The sequence below is a fragment of the Hylobates moloch genome, unplaced genomic scaffold (genome assembly GCF_009828535.3).
Source record: "Hylobates moloch isolate HMO894 unplaced genomic scaffold, HMol_V3 SCAFFOLD_85, whole genome shotgun sequence".
Lineage (NCBI taxonomy): Eukaryota > Metazoa > Chordata > Mammalia > Primates > Hylobatidae > Hylobates > Hylobates moloch.
Genome location: NW_026652360.1, coordinates 134,440 through 146,419, shown reverse-complemented (window position 1 = coordinate 146,419; position 11,980 = coordinate 134,440). Strand labels below are relative to the sequence as shown.

The 11,980-nt window shown below is 51.8% G+C and overlaps 1 protein-coding gene across 2 annotated transcripts in view; it reads left to right on the top strand.

Moving 5' to 3' along the window:
- The first annotated feature begins 271 nt into the window (after positions 1-271).
- Positions 272-11,980, top strand: part of LOC116463921 (annexin A11) — a 53,033-nt gene continuing 41,324 nt past the window's right edge. The window contains exon 1 of one of the 2 annotated variants that reach the window (XM_032147233.2): positions 272-490. The gene's annotated coding sequence lies outside the window, so the exon portion shown is untranslated. Of the gene's footprint in view, positions 491-4,551; positions 4,575-11,980 lie in introns of those variants that run through there. The other variant, XM_058434922.1, reaches the window with a different exon arrangement.

The following is an 11,980-nucleotide window of genomic DNA, read 5'->3' as shown; positions in this document are numbered from 1 at the left end:
CCTTAAAGAGAGTCACTAACCGACGCACACGGGGCCGGAGAGGACTTAGGAAATGCCCACCCCTGCAGGAAGGCGAACGTGGCTCTGAGCGGCACTGGGCGCCGCAGGAGTTAGGGGCGACAGAGGGACCTCCGGAGCCCGAGACGTCCTGGAGCAGCTCCGCAGCCGGAAGGCCACTGCTCCTCGCGGGCCCGCCCTGCCCGGTCCTCATCTCGGGGGCGGGGCCGCCCTCAGGCCCCGCCCCTCCCTGCCCTGCCTCCGGCGCCTGGGGCAGCTGCGCCCGCGGAGTTTTCCGCCCGGCGGGCTCCTCCTCCCGCCCCGCCCTGACGGCTGCTGCGCCCGCGACTCCCCAGAGCCCCGAGTGCCCCGCGAGCAGGAGTGGGACCCAGCCCCAAGCAGAACCTAGGCGTCGCGCCCGGGACGCCCGCAGAGAGAGCCACTCCCGCCCACGTCCCATTTCGTCCCTAGCGTCCCGAGTCCCCGTGGCCAGGTGAGTGAGGGTCCCGGGCCGGCTGGGGGCCTGGGACCAGGCGACGGCAGTGCACCGCGGCGCCGCGGGTGAGGCCCGGGGCTGCCTCGCGCCCAACCCAGCGCGGCCCTGCGGCTTCCTGGTTGCACTACAGGCGTGGGGGTGGGGGACAGAGGAGAGCGTCGGTGGGTCGCGGGCGGGCCGTGTCGGCCTGGCAGCCCCTCGATCAGCTTCGGCGTCTGGGGCTGCTCCCTCCTGTGTGGTCGGGGTGCACCCGCCGGACCCCCCGGGCTCAGGTGTCAGGGTCTCAGTCTGGGCCTGGGTAGGGCCAGGGGCCGTGACCCTGGGCGCAGGAGGCAACGGCTGGCGGGAGGGATGCCGGAGGCCGGGCCCCGCAGCCCTGCGGAGCCTTCCAGGGTGCGCGCGCCCTTCTAGGCGAGGCTTGGGGAGATTAAGCAGAGAGGGCTATCTTCAGGAACTTTCCTCCGAAACTGGGAGCACGCACATTCCTGGGAGCTGCTATCATTGCAGTTTATTTGTAAGGAGCTCTCCCCAATGTTTGAGAGAATGCGGGAGCCATCCCAGGTGCTGTGCCTGCCTTCGCCCCTTCCCCAACCTTGATCCTCAGTTTCAGGAAGGGATTCCTGGACTTGTATCTCCCATGGGTGCAGGCCAGGCCCTTAAGACTTAGAAAGGTAAAACGGTCTGTTGGTTTAAAGGAGACACGCGAAGTTTGTTACCTGGGGACTTTGGAGGGGAAAAGTTAAGCCAGCCAGTGCTAGCCCAAGCTGGAAACAGTCGGCCCGGGGCATTTCTGTCTCCGCCCTCCAATCCGTGACCTCTCTGTAGAGATTCGGCGTTTGTGGTAGCTCTCCCCTCTGTTCTCTGCGCTGGGCATGGAGTGGAGCTGTGAGGCCGAGCCCCTGCCCTGCCCTGCCCTGCCCTGCCCACGCAACAGGGACTAAAGGTTTGCAGGGCAGGGCCTGGTATGCTCACCCTTCACTGACTCTCATTGCTTTCCTCATTCCTTTTATGCGGCAGTCAATTGTTGGGGATTCGAGGAGGATTAACAGGGCCCCTTTCCTCAAGGCATTCTTTGTGCTGCAAGGTGTTCCCTGACAAGAGAGGCCAGGTGAGGTGCCAGGGCAGTTTGTTGCCCTGGCATTGGGTGCCCACTACTTCAGGCTCCTGCATACCTTGCTATCTTGTCTCTGACTATTGTCTGTGCTTTGGTTTCCTCATCTGTAAAATGGGGGTGATAGTAATCCCTGCCTCACAGGCTTGTCGTGAGATTCAGTGCATTCATTTATTTAATAACAACACAGAGCTCAGGTACGGACCAGTCAGAACCGGTGGTGACTGCTGCACCACACTTGTGTCTCCCAGATGGGTGTCACCCACATTAGCCATAAAGTGTGAGGCAGGCCTGGGTCATAAATAATCAGGTGTAAGGGTCAATAAATAGTAGCAGTGGAAGGTTCAGCTAAAGTTGAAATGCGCTTCTCCTGAACCATCTTTCTGGCGTAGCTCATGCTAAACTCATGCTCTCTGTCTTCCTGGAATGCCCTCCCTCTCCCGTCTGGCCTAGGATTCTCCACCCTCCTGGGAGGCATCCGGGTGCCTGCTCCCCAGCAGAAGGGATGGGATATGCTCTGAGCTCACTCAGCCCCTCTGGCACTGACTCGGTTCTCATCTCTCGCCTTGCATCGTATTTGTGTGGCCGTGTGGCTTATCTCTGCCCTGTCCTCTGACTCTGGAGGGTGAGGGCTGTTTCTGACTTACCTCTTGGTGGCAGCACTCAGGATGGGCCTTGCCTAATGTGGGTGCTCAGAAAATTAGTTGTCGTTAGTTGAACAACAGAGACAGCATAGGGAAGTGGTTTCCCTGTGGTTAAAATATAGGACCTTGAAGGCTGGGTTTCGATAGGCAGAGAAACATGGGGAGGGTGAGATGGAGATGAATTGGGACTAAGAGATGGGAGTGGAAGCCCCATCTGACACCTTTATGCATGATATTATAGAAAGGGCCCACCCTGGGTGGATGTGCCCAGAAGGCCAGGATCGATTAGTGATGCCTAGTTCACGTGACTGGGGAGGTGATGTGTGGCTTGGGATGACAGGAGTGGGAGTTGAGACAGAATAGGTTAGTGTGGGTTCTTCTTGGAAATTGTAGAATAGAGAAAAGAAACTGGTGTATGCAGGAGGTGAATGTGGAACCAAAATGCATGCTGAATGCTGGAACATCAGAGGTCCCGGGACCTTTCTGGTGCACCCCCTCCTTCCTGTTAGATTCACCCCTCGTCTTCCTCTTTTTTTTTTTTTTTTTTTTTTTGAGACAGGTCTTGCTCTGTTGCCCAGGCTGGAGTGCAGTGATGCAATCTTGGCTCACTGCAACCTCCGCTCCCTGGGTTTAAATGATTCTCCTCCCTTGGCCTCCCGAGTAGCTGGGATTACAGGCATGCGCCACCATGCCCAGCTAATTTTTGTATTTTTAGTAGAGACGGGGCTTCACCATGTTGGCCAGGCTGGTCTTGAACTCCTGACCTCAGGTGATCTGCCCGCCTCAGCCTCCCAAAGTGCTGGGATTACAGGCATGAGTCACCGTGCCCGGCCTCCTCTCTCTTCTTAGCCACCGTCTTCCCCCGTAAGCCTGAAGCAGTTCCGGGCACTTGTTCCCATGGAGAAGCGTCTGTGTAAGGGTATGCTTCACCAGCACTGCCAAGGAAGCAGACTTTTCACTTTCTCTGAATTTTTCTCTGCAACACCCTCTGATCCCATTGCCCCCAGAATAGTAGGAATTTTGAGTGATACCTAGATAGGAAAGCTCTTAGGATTAATGAAGAAACTGAGGTTTTCTTGGTGGAAGTTTGTGCTTTTAAAGGGAGTTGTTGCAATTCAATGGAACTCTGTAATAACCACTGAAACTGTTACACATTAGGCTTACTGACCCTATCTCCTATAACCCATGAAATAAAGACCTGATAGTCACATAGTTGTTTGTTATTTGGGAGAATCCTAAAAGTACAGCCTGAACAGTGACCCAAAGTACAGCTGGCCTTGCCCATGCTGATGTGAGGAAGGAATGGGTGGGGGCAACCAAGAAATTGGGGGACAGAGTTCTCTGTGCTGGGTATCCTAGGACAAGCCACCCAGCCACACAGAGCCCCCCCACACACAACAGTTCTGGATGATGAAATGCCTGCCTGGAATGGAGAATCAGATGAGAAGATGTTTGCAAAGGGGTTTGAGATCATTTAGGGGGTGGTGATGACAATGTTGATATCGTGGGTGTGTGACTGCCAGGAGCTGTGAAGCAGGGGGTGGAGTGTGCTGTGGTCAAAGACTGGTTCTGGGATCTCTAGTTTTCCAGGGGCTTAGGCTCCGCCTTAGCAGAAAAGAAGGAAAGGAAATTGAGAAGGAAGTCAGGTGTCCCCTGCCCCTCACACCTAGGGGTGGCTGACATGGAGGACATGAGATGGGGGAAATCCGAGTGAGGGCAGAGAGGAGAAATGTAGAGGCTGCTTACAGGGAGGCTAGGGAGCATATGGCATATCCAGCCTGGGGAGTGGCACTGCTGGGGGAAAGGGTGCGTGTGTCGGTGGGGAAGGAGTGGTGATAGCAGATGTGAGCTTGCTGTGTCCGCTAAAAAGGTCACAGCTATTTTTAGGAAGTAGGTGACAAGGCATGTTCCTGTAGAATTGCTTATTACTGAGAACCCACTGTTGGCCTCACCCTGCATGGTGTGGTTAAAAGAAGAGACTGCCCCCACTCACCCTAGAGTCATCCACCTGGTGTCCCTGAGACATGGGACACTGGATGAGGACCAGGTTTGGAGGATGAAGATCATGTATTTGGTTTTGGACATGTTGCGTTTGAGGTGTCTTTGAGATACCAAATAAGCTGGTGGATCTGGGGCTCAGGAGGCGTCTTGGCTGGACAGACATTTTTCTAGGTTGTGTTTGTATTTGAAGTCATGGGCACAGTGAGATTGAAGAACTCACCTCGAACAGCTGAGTAAAGGAAGATGAGCCTATAAAGGACCCAGAAAAAGAGCGGCCTGAGAGGGGCCCAGAAAGCCAGGACAGAGTTGTATCCCAGGAGCCAGGGTGAGTCTGCTTCATGGGATGGAGTGGTCAGCTTGGCATCGCGGCTGTGGTGAGTGGTATGGAGGAGATGTGGCTGCCTTCCCTGCTTTGGTGGGATGATGTGAGCAGAAGTGAGGTTGGAATGAATGGGTGAGGAGTAGCAGGACGTGAGGATCTGGTGATAGTAAGTTTAGACAGGCTCTGAAATGTTGGCTTTAAAGGTGAGGAGGACGTCGTTGAGGGAGTGTTTGATTCTGTTGCCTCGATTTATCCTCCTGCTCCCGTTCCAATCCCAGAAGGGAACATGTGGATGGCCTGCCACTGACATCCCTCCCCACAGCGCTCCGTGCTCAGGCAGACCTAGGTACCTGCAAGAGTTTGCTCCTTTCACAAATTGGATTCATTCTCATGAATGAATGAATGAGTGAATGAAGCATGTTGCCCAGGTTGGTCTCAAAGCCCTGGCCTCAAGCAATCCCCCCGCCCCGCCTCAGCCTCCCAAAGTACTGGGATTACAGGAGTGAACCACTGCACCTGGCTGGTATTAAATTTTCTTTGTGGCCAACTGCATGATAAATACTAACATGTTTCATGGGCGTGAAAGGAGTAAACAGGTACTCTGCGGGACGCTGACTTTAGATAGATCTCTTAACTTCAGTTGCCCTTATATCCCTGCCTGCCTGGCTGTCAGATTCTGAGAGGTATAACAAAAACTCTCACTGTAGTTTTTTAAAGTCCAGCTCTACTTATATTTGTGGGAGTTCTAGCCTTTTGAATTTGGCTTTCATGTTTCATGTATATAGGCTTATCAAGCTGATCTTCCTACCTTGTGTCATTTGCTGGTTATTTAATGCCTTTGGTCTTTGGCCTTAAATTCCATATTGTCTGTGTTTTAGGAGAATACATGGCCAAGGATCTGGGAGAATCTCTTTTCTTTACAGTCTTAAAATTAATAAATAAGTGCATTTGATAAGATAATAAGTGAAAGGCTCAGAAATTTAAATGCAGGCATCAGAGGACATTCAAGCCATGCCCCTTTAGTTTCTGTTCAGGCTCACATGGAGCGGTTAGTAATCAGGTCTCACTGATGACCATGAGCTCCCTGTCCTTGGCTGTCCTGATGGTCCCCATGATAGCCAGATTTTTAGGAGGGGTGGATAAAATGAGATTTGCGTGCAAACTCCTGGAATGTTGCCTGGGAACCTCTTCTCTCACTTTGCAATTCCTGCCCCCTTCCTGTAGGTCCAAGGAGCGGACTGCTCTGCCTCTCATTTACGCATTTCCTTCCTCATTCCAGACAGCAAGATGAGCTTTTGACAGAGTAGCCAGTACAAACACTTCCCAGGGCCAGAGGTCAAAAAGACGCGGGCCCCAAGTCATAACCTCGTCTCTGTGCTTGTGTTTTAAGCCACGTAAACTGTCTCAGCGGGCTGGACTAGCCTACGCCTTGTTGTACCCTGAGATCCTAGTGAGTAGTTCTCCAAGTACTGTGTTTACAGAAAAAGGCAAATGCCAGAGAGAAATGGCTGGAAAAACCCCTTGGCCTGCTAAGGCAGGATTATCGGAAAGTCTTCAACGTATATGTTTTTAAATTTTACATATTTTTTCATTTTTATTTATTTTGAGACCAGACTAATTTTTGCATTTTTGGTAGAGATGGGGTTTTGCCATGTTGCCCAGGCTGGTCTCAAACTCCTGGGCTCAAGTAATCTGCCCACCTCAGCTTCCCAAAGTGCTGGGATTACGGACATGAGCCACTGCACCCGGCCAACCACTGTGCCCAGCCTATTTTTAATATTAATATTTCCACCTCTGTTTTTCTTTGCATTTATTTGGTATGTCTTTGCCCAACCCTTAGTTTTAAATATTTCTTTCTCACTTAAAAAAGTTTATATCGGCTGGGCGCGGTGGCTCACGCCTGTAATCCCAGCACTTTAGGAGGCCGAGGCTGGCAGATCGCAAGGTCAGGAGATAGAGATCATCCTGGCTAACACGGTGAAACCCCGCCTCTACTAAAAATATAAAAAATCAGCCAGGCGTGGTGGCGGGCACCTATAGTCCCAGCTACTCAGGAGGCTGAGGCAGGAGAATGGCATGAACCCGGGAGGCGGAGCTTGCAGCAGAGCCGAGATCATGCCACTGCGCTCCAGCCTGGACGACAGAGCAAGACTCGGTCTCAGGAAGAAAAAAAAAAAAAAAAGTTTATCTTGAAGATGGAATCTTCGTAAATAAAATTTGTTTCTCTTATAATCAGCATGTGGTTGAGGGTGGATGGAGGTTGACAGAAGGCAATGATAACAGCAACAAACCTAATTGCATGGTTTCTGTCTTTGGTAGAGGAATTCTGACTGTTGACATACCAGATATACTTGATTTTATTCTTTGCATCTTGCTTATTACTTATTATACTTGCATGTATTCCTTTCCCGATTTTTGCTGTTTGGGTTAAGTTTCTCATCGTCATCTTCCCCACGCCACCTGTATTACGTTTCAGGTTTGGTTGTGAATGAAGAGAGGAGCCCCGTCTCTCTCTCTCTCTCTCTCTCTCTCTCACTCTTTCTTGAAAAATCAGGGTCGAGGTTAAGTGTCTGTTCCATGAGATTGTCTTGGCACCAGGCTCCTTATGGACTGTTGTCCCTAGCATTCTCAAGGGCTGTGGTTTTCAAACTTGAGCATGTATAAGAACAATCTGGAAGGCTTGTTAAAGCATAGATTCTTGGGACTGCACCCTGAATCATTCTGATTTAGGAGGTCTGTGATGGGACCTGAGCATTTTAATTGCTTACAGGCTCCCATATTGTATAATGCCGCTGGGCCACATGTTGGGTAGCACCGTCTAGGTGCCTCCCTTACCTGCATGGCCCAAGACAGCTCACTTTCACATCCCCATGGCAGGCCCTCTTAGCTGCTAGGGGTCTGGGAAGCTGTCCTTAGTTGGGGCTGCTGTGTGCCAGGCTATGGTGAGTGTTCTGTTACTAAAGCAAGAGAGAACAGATGGTTGAGGAGGACAACCAGAAGTTTCTGGAACACCACCCACTGCTCTCCTGAATTTGAAACTACTACTATGCTTATCAGTCTTGCTGTTGGCTAAGCCTGTGTTCCTCAGGTTAGGAAGTGGGAATGGTTTCTCATGACAGTGGCAAGCCCGCAGGCAGTGCAAGCAAGGCAGCCTCTGTTCCTGTGGGCTGGTGCACAGGCTGGCAAGCTGCTGTGGCTTTGCCGATGCCCCGAGAGTCATCTGGTGCTCCCCACCATCAGGTCTGGCATCCACATACTCCACTGCTGCAGCCACCACCAGATCTTCCAGACCCCATGGGATCCAGAGGCCCCCTCCAAGACCCAGTGGGATAGGGGTTTTTTTTTTGAGATGGAGTCTCACTCTGTCGCCCAGGCTGGAGTGCAGTGGCGTGATCTTGGCTCACTGCAAGCTCTGCCTCCCGGGTTCACACCATTCTCCTGCCTCAGCCTCCCGAGTAGCTGGGACTACAGGCACCTGCCACTGCGCTTGGCTAATGTTTTTTGTATTTTTAGTAGAGACGGGATTTCACCATGTTAGCCAGGATGGTCTTGATCTCCTGACCTCGTGATCCTACCGCCTTGGCCTCCCAAAATGCTGGGATTACAGATGTGAACCACTGCGCCCGGCCAGGGGTTATTTTTTTGTGCTACCTCCTCCCAACTTCCCTTCTTCAACCCCGAATATGACACCTAGGTGACTGTTTCTAGGAGAGTTTGAGGGCAGAGGCTATTTGAACCCTGAACTGAGGTGGGGGTGATGTTCGGTCTCCATGGCTGGTAATACCCTTGAGAGATCAGAGCAGTGGTTGCCAACCCCCCTTCTCTGTTGTCATCAACACATAGGGAGGGGATCTGGAGAGAAACAGGGTCATAAGGCTCCTATGGAGCAGCTGGTACTTTTCTGAGTGGCTTAATTATATGAGACATTATTTGGGAGGCAGTAGTAACTTTCTTCTCTTTCTGGGGTTTAACCTTTGTATTTCTCAAGTCCATTCTCCAGCCTGAGAAGGTGTGATGGAGCCCAGAAATATGTTGAGTGGTCGGGGACCAGCCTGGTTCATAATGCACTGGCCTGGAAATCCAGAGATGTGGTTCTAGTCATTGTCCTCCCCCAGCCAGCTCTGAGACCTCAGGCAGAGTCCTTCTGCTCTCTGGGTCTCAGCTCCCACCTCAAATAAAATAAACAGGTTGAATGAAATGATTTCATGAAGGCCCCTTCCAGCTCCCCTTTAGGATTCTTATGTAATCCAAATGCTAGTGCACTGGGAATTGACTTTATCTTGAAGAAGTGTCTTTCAGAACCTGCTTGCTCAAGTTCAGCCCCTTGGTGAGGCTCCGGACGCTGCCACTCTCCTAGCCTGCCTTGCCTAGAGTTTCTCCAGGCTGAGCTGCCCCAGGTGCCAGCCCTCAGCGGGGAGGTCTGAGGCGCAGCCTGGCTAATGATTAACATAGGCTACAGCTATTTTAGTTCCTGGCATGTGGGTGGGGAGTTGAATGCTTAACAGCACCTGTGTAGGCTTTTTGTTTAGTGCCGGGGAAAATATGGTCCGGGTTGGTGGAGTGCTGCCCTGAGGCTGGCTGGCTGGCTGGCTTCGGTGACTTAATGGCACCTGTGACCAGCAAGGGCAGACAATGGGGCTCTGGAGTGCCCGCCCAGGGCCCCCACCCCCTTCTCAGTAGAGCTGGAGATATTCATATGCCGACTCACATCACTTAAGGTCCTGCCTTGGAGTGGGAGAGAGAGGGGAATGTCCTAGATGTGTCCTCCCTGCCCCCAGAATTCCTGGGGCCTACGTAATGGAGGCTACCAAAACAGGTGCCACCCAGAGAGTGGAAGAAATGAGTCAGGGTCCACCGGGGTTCCTGCCAGTATTCAGTATGTGTCAAGGGCCTCACAGTGCCAGCCCTGTGGCAGGTGGTGGTGGGAGACAGGAAGAGAGGCCTGTCCTACAGCCTGTAGCACTGATGCTCTCATGGGGAGGCCTAGAAAAAAAGTGTCTGGCTCTGGCACTTGGGTGTGTGACCTTTGCATGTCAAGAGTCAGCTCAGCCTTCATTCCCTTGCTTATAAAATGAGGATGATAATACCTATCCAATAGGAGCATTGTGGAGGTTAATGAGGTAATATATAGGGAGGTAATATATGTATCTATCCTAGGAGTTAGAAAAAGGGGAGCTTATTAGAACATTAGAGAACGTGGAAAACATTTTAGGATAAGTGCTGTGAGAGTCCCAGGAAGAGCAAGCATTGTGGGTAGGAGATCAGGGTGGGCTTCCTGAAAGAGATATGATATGGTTCGGCTGTGTCCCCACCCAAATCTCGAATTCCCTCGTGTTGTAGAAGGGACTTGGTGGGAGGTAACTGAATCATGGGGGCAGGTCTTTCCCGTGCTATTCTCGTGATAGTGAATAAGTCTCACAAGATCTGATGGTTTTATAAAGGGAAATTTCCCTGCACAAACTCTCTTCTCTTGTCTGCTGCCATGTGAGATGTGCCTTTCACCTAACGCCATGATTGTGAGGCCTCCCCGGCCACGTGGAACTGTGAGTCCATTAAACCTCTTTCTTTTGTAAATTGCCCAGTCTCGGTTATGTCTTTATCAGCAGTGTGAAAATGGACTAATACAAGGTGGAACTTCATCTGGACTTGGAAGGCCAGGAGACAGGAGGTCAGACCAGCTAGAGGGACCACCTAAGCAGAGGTGTCCTGAAAAGGGAAAGTGCTGAGCTGGGCTGGGCTAAGGACATGCATTTTTTGTGCTTCTCTCCATCATGCAAGTCCCTGAGGTACCTTCTGTTTTCTTGCTGTTCCTCAGTGGCCCAGTGTGACTCTTGGCTCCAGACTGCTTGACACAGCTTAGGATGCCAACTGCAGAAGGGTCAGCCCATTCCCAAGTGAAGGTGTTTTCTCCTCCAGAGTGAGCTGCAGGTCCTTGAACTTCCAGTTGCATGTGGCTGGCTGGGGACATTGTCACCATCTGAAGAGCAGCCCTTGATAAGGGATATTTGGAAAGGTTTCCTGAGGATTCTAGGCAGAGCAGGGGTGCTCAGCCATTTGGAGCTGGAATATACACTCTGTTAAGTCTCCCAGGCTTGAAGGGGCTGGGCTCCCAGAGTGGTTTGAATAGGCCCCGAGGACTGGCTGATGGGCATCAGGGCCTCTCCGGGAGAGGCCAGGGGACACCCTGCTGCCATCACACTCTTCAGTCTTCTTCGCCTCTGTTCCTCAGCCTGTGGTGAGAGAAGGGTCTGTGCCGGCCATTCATAAAGTGATGAGATGGTTCATCACACACCAACTGGAAGGGCCCTGGTAAACCTCTACTCCTGTGATCACAAATGCAGATTCCTGCAAGGACAGCCCCAGCAGCTGAAGGAGGGAGGGAGGGAGGTGCGCAGCTGTTGCCAGCCCTAACCGAGTGTCACCATGCAGAAATGTGGGGCCCTTGTTGCTAGAGCTCCTGTTTTAATATTTTTGAAAGATTTAAGCCAGAGTCTCCCTTTTGCAGCCCTTTCCTCCCTCCAATGAAATAATGCTATTGAGCTCCAAAACCTTCAGGAGCCCCAGGTTCTGGGAGGCAGCATGCAGACCACTGAGGCCCTGCAGGCACACTCATTGAAAACAGGTGAGGTAGACGAGGCCAGGAGGGCTTAGGTTTGCCAAGGCCCCTCAGAGAGAAGCCAGTTTCTCAGACGCCCCTATGCTCCACTGCCAGGGAACACATTTTCTGAATTCTTTGTTTCCCCCCCTCCCCCCGCCCCGACTCTTCGTGGGAGTGGCTCTTAAATATTGTAGTGTGTGTTTCCCTGGAAGTGCGCTGTTGTGTTTATCTCCCTAGCTAGAGGGAAAGCATGATGCAGGCCAGGACTTTGTTTTTTTCTTCTTCCCTATCCTGGGGAGTGTAGCCCAGCCCCTGGTGCCTCCATAAACCCAGGTGGGATTGCTATGAAGCTAATGAAATGGAAGCTTCAGGCCCCCAGACTTGTAGCACCCTAGTGAGGGGCCGTGGGAGGTGCACTAGCAGTGAGTTCACAGAGTCATATGGTTTACAACATTTGCGAAAAACTAAGATGTTTTGTATTCTTTGTCCTGAAGAGGGCTCCTAAAATTGTATAAGCTTCAGGCCCCACAAAACCTGGACCTACTGCAGATGCTGGTACCAGTCTCACAGACTGGCTGCTAGTGTTTTATTTTAACTTTCCCCTAAAAAATATATGCCTGTTTTTTCAGAAAGCAGTTGAAGAATGTAGTTCACCAGGCTGGTCAACATGGCGAAACCCCATGTCTACTAAAAATACAGAAATTAGCCGGGCGTGGTGGCGCATGCCTATAATCCCAGCTACTTGGGAGGCTGAGGCTGCAGTGAGCCGTGATTGTGCCACTGCATTCCAGCCTGGGTGACAGAGCAAGAG